Source organism: Myotis davidii, unplaced genomic scaffold (assembly GCF_000327345.1).
Source record: "Myotis davidii unplaced genomic scaffold, ASM32734v1 scaffold93, whole genome shotgun sequence".
NCBI classification, from domain to species: domain Eukaryota; kingdom Metazoa; phylum Chordata; class Mammalia; order Chiroptera; family Vespertilionidae; genus Myotis; species Myotis davidii.
The window spans coordinates 2333147-2337880 of NW_006292095.1; the positions used below are offsets into that span (position 1 = coordinate 2333147).

General features: G+C 48.8%; 1 long non-coding RNA gene across 1 annotated transcript; it reads right to left on the minus strand.

Moving 5' to 3' along the window:
- Positions 1 to 2199: 2199 nt before the first annotated feature.
- Positions 2200 to 3709, minus strand: LOC107183381. The gene is made up of 2 exons (XR_001514173.1): positions 3624 to 3709; positions 2200 to 3197 (listed from the first exon to the last, which is right to left on the minus strand). It is a non-coding gene; the product is annotated as an uncharacterized LOC107183381 (long non-coding RNA).
- Positions 3710 to 4734: the final 1025 nt, after the last annotated feature.

A 4734-nucleotide genomic window follows, 5' to 3' on the forward strand; every position in this document is an offset into this window, starting at 1 on the left:
CTTTGCAGATACAAAAATTAACAAGCGTTATAGTTTAAGAATGATATAAATTGAATCAATATTTAAGGAAGTAATTACAGTTAGCTATAGTTCAGTCTTTTTTCAGTGAATTTCATGTATTAACATTCAAATTTTATTTTACTCTTCAATTAAATAATTGTTGAAAGTATTAAAAAAAATCCTGATGAGGCCCAGAAATCAGAATTTTAAAAAGATTCCCAGGTGATTTCTAATGTGCAGCCAAGGTTGAGAACCACTGACTTAATGCATGAAACTTGGTAGACAATATAGGGGGTATGTGGGAAAATAGTAAAAAGGGTTCTTAAGAGCAAAAATTGATATTTATCAGAGCTCACTGGATGGAAACATTACCTAGATAGGAAAGAATGTCATAAATTAGACAGGTTTATCTTAGTCTGGACGTTTCAGAGGTCAAGCGAGTCATTGGCCACTTTCATCTTTTTGAGATTATCACTATGGAAAAAAAAGAATTACAGGTTTACTGTTGTGGCATTTAGTACAGATGTGTATTTCCAAAATGAACAATTTTAATAGAAAAGGGGGCAATAAACAGTGTGCTATTTATAAAATAAGGCTTTATAAAAACATTACTTTAAAGTGCACTGTAGGCAATAAGACACAAATGTGAAATCCAAAGGTGACTAATCAGTAGCATATTTTTTCAGTCCTGTTAGCTATTTCTGTGTTTGTGCGTGTAACTTCATCATTGGAGATAATATTGAAAGTCTGGATTCCAGGTCCCCTGTGACTGTGAGGCCAGACCCCCAAGGTCTTCCAGGACTTTCCCTCCCCAGTGGCCTTGACCTGAGTTGCATTTTTTTCAGAGGCTCATCGATGAGATTTCAGAAACCTTAGTTTCATTAGAACTATAGTACAATGCATTCCAGGGGCAAGTCACCTTTATAGTTGGCTACTCATGTTTTCTGTCTATTTTTACCAGCTTTAATTTCAGAGAGCAAACTCCAATCCTGGCAGCATACCCTGGGGGGGCGGGGCACCCTCTTCTTGATCATCCCTGAATGGAGTCAGGACTAGAAGACAGGACAGGAGTGGAAGGAAACAGGGCATTTTCAATAACATTCCTTATCAGTTGAGGAAGCTGCCCTGTGTTCATTCTGTCCCTGGAAGCAGGCCTGTTTGGCTTCGGCTGTCTTTACCCTGTTAACCATCTGGCAACACACAGGGAGTGTCTGGGGCAGGCAGAAAAAGAAATAAAGCAATGTTGCTTGCTTAACCACTATGACTGCATTTATTTAGCCTGCCACTGGCACAAACCAATGTAGCTCAAGAAGTCAAGAATCAAAAGATTTTTTTAAAATATTCTTAAAGCAACACTTTTATTTAAAACTAGAGGCCCAGTGCATGAAATTCCTGCACAGGTAGGGTCCCTAGTGGCTACTGGCCAGGGGCACCTCCCTTCCCCTGGCCGACTGCCACCACTGCTGCCGCCCCCACCCCTTGGTTGAACTCCTGGTCCAGGGTATAATTTGCATATTAGGCTTTTATTATATAGGATTTATCATCCATGAATTATCATCTGAGAGAATGAATGATCTTTGATAAGAGGTTAAAATCTTCCAAAGACTAACGATTCCCAGGACACTGGAAATTGAAGCTAGAGGCATACTTGGCACAAATACTCATGTATTACTCCAACCCATTCGTTCTGGGTGCCCCAGGTGTGGCCAGCCTAGAAGCCAGCCGGGCCCATGGCGAGTCCTGTCGCACCCTTCCCAGATCCTGAGGCAGGCAAATTGTTCAGTATGCAGTTTCAAAACGGTGTGAATGATACAAGGAAAGTGTGGGAACAAAAATTGTTGTTGCTGTTGTTTATAAGAACAAAAGTCCAGCTTCTGGGTCTAGGTAAAAGATACTCCAAAAAATGTACTCGACTATATATACATTTGAGGCAGAGTTTTTCCAGACTCTTAGCTGATAAAGGGTGGCAGGGGTGGGGGGTGGAGGGTGCTAAGTTTTTACAACATGAACGGTTGAGAATGCTTTAAGGTAAGTTGCTTTAGGCAGAAGCTGACAACCTAAGATAATTTCAATGACACAAGATAATTGCAAGAATGTAGCCAGAAAACTAGCCCTTTCCAGGCGGAGAGGACAGGGAAGGAGCACATTTCCCCGCCGCCTCCCACACAGTCCTTCCAGACACTCTGCCAGGCCTTTTAATCACATCTAAAAGCTTTATTTCCATTTCTTCTGCTTCCGCACTCCAAGGGCGTCCCTGCAAACCATAAAGGGCGCCATTCCCAGGTTTCCTGGAGGAAATCTCTTCCCTCTGGTCAGGAAGTGAGGGAGACCAGAGTGCAAGGCATTCAGGGCCTTCTGCGTGGTTTGGGGCTGAATCCTGTCTCCCCACTGTGCGACCCGGAGCCAGAAGGGTCTGAACGAAGTTTCCTGCGCAAGGAATTCAAGCTTTGCCTGTGCGGCAACAGTACCCCCAGGGCTCCCCCGATCTGTAGGCCCACGGAGTTCAATGTCGTTCTGATGTGCAGGACTGTGAACTGAGTACACACAACAGTTTTGTCCTTGGTTACTGTTCCCCCAAAGCTGTTGAGCACACGAGAGAGAAGCAGAGACGCATGGTGCCCACCGGTCTTGGGGGACCTGGAGGCAACACCGCCTGTAGGCGGAGCGGTCAGTCTCGCCCGCAAAAAAACGGGGCGTGGGAACCCAGCGCACTTCTTTGAAGGAGCCCCAAGTATCAAAGGTGATGAGCGTCTGCACTGGCTTCTAGAATCGCAGCCCTTGCCCCGCAGGGTGCCTCGCAGGAAGGTTCCCTGCAAGGCGCGCTGCTCTGGGCACCAGCTCGGAGTCCGCAGGTACCGGGAGACCCGCGGAGTCCGGGCCGGGTGCCGGGATGCCCAGCGTGTGGGTGGTTGCTGCGCGCGGGAAACTGGCCACGGGATACGCGCCCTCTTCGGAGTCTCTGCCCACAGCCTCTTCAAACCTGCGCACCGACGTCAACGCGAGCCCCTTCCTGTCTGCGAACACCACCTGCTTCTTGGGTCTCTGGGGTCCGGGAGGTCGGGCCAAGCAGGAGCGAAAGGACGGCTGCGACCGCAGCTCCCCTGGTCCAGCCTGCGGGAGCTGCTGCAGGGCTGGGCTGTGGCTGAGGCAGAGGTGCATGGGGCAGGGCTCAGACGACGTGCTGGCAGCACTGGGACCTTTGACAAAAGGGGAAGGAAGTTCCGATGAAGGGCAGAAGGACCAGGCGTTCCCAACTGCAGCCTGCGCCTCACTGCGCTCCTCCCCGGCTCACAGGGGTCTAAAGACACTGGATAAAAAGCAGCACAGGCGCCCAGCCGGGTCGCTCCATGGCTGAGCGTGGAGCTGTGAACCAGGAGGTCATGGTTCGATTCCCAGTTTTGGCACAAGCCCGGGCTCCATCCCCAGTAGGGGACATGAGCGAGGGGTGTGCAGGAGGCAGCTGATCAACGGCTCTCTCTCATCATTATGTTTCTATCTCTCTCCTTTCCCCTTCCTCTCTCAAATCATTAAAAAATATATATATTTAAACCAGCACAGGCAAAAAGTAGCAGTGGTTTGGGCCCAAGTGAGGGCTCTCAATTCCTGGAGACAGGAGCACTCACCCAACTCAGGTCCAGGCAGCGAGCGTGGCAGAGATGTCAGCGCCTCTAGTCTAAGACCAGCGTCCCCAACAGGAACTAGGTATGTGCTCCTGACCCCCAGTGGCTCTGAGGCGCCTTTTATGCCTTATTCCCTGGTTGGGGAAGTGACAAGAAGTGTGACTCAGACACGTTGCCCCAGGCCACCAGCACTCACCCTGACCAGGCAGCTGTAGGGGTCACTCCTGGGTTACCTGTGGTGGGGACTTTATGATGAGGAGAGGAAGGACAGCAATGAGATGGAAAACCCTTTCAGTTGTGAAGCAGACAGGCTTCGAGGCATGAGAAGGTTCCCAACACACTGCAGATGGTTTCTGCAGAATACTTCTCTCTGCCCTTCCTGTAAAGGACTCCACTTTGTTGCTTTTCCTATTATGTGCTACCCCTTTCTTCTCTCTTTTAAAGAAAATATATTTTTTATTGATTCCAGAGGGGAAAGAAGTGGGAGAGAGAGATAGAAACATCAATGATGAGAGAGAATCATTGATTGGCTGCCTCCTGCACACCCCACACTGGGGATGGAGCCCACCACCTGGTGCTCTGACCAGGAATGGAACCGTGACCTCCCGGTTCATAGATTGATGCTCAACCACTGGGCCACGCTGGCTGGGCATCTTTCTTCCCTCTTATCTCCACCTCGTGGATTCTTCCCAGACTTTAGTTACTGCCTGCTAAGTTTCTGTGTTGATTGACTCTGCACTGTGTGTGTGTGTGTGTGTGTGTGTGATCCAAAGAGAAGGCATTGGGTGTGGCATCCATTGACCAATATAAGAGTTCCCATAGGTTCTTGGGCATGGATCTCTGGTTCAGTCAGTTTGTGGCCAGTGTGACAGGGTCACAGGATGCAATGAGGAATCCCACCTGGTGTGCGTACCTGGACGGCACTCCTGGGCTCGGTGTTGCACATGATCGGCTTGTCTCAGGAGGTGGACCATTTCCTGGTGTTCTTACCTCCGGCATCTTTCTCAGTCTCCTGTATAGACCCAGTTCACTCTCTGTTTGCCTCACATCTTAATGTACCCCAAGTCCTCAGCCCTCTATATTTTTCACTTTATACCTTTCTCTTGCATGGCCT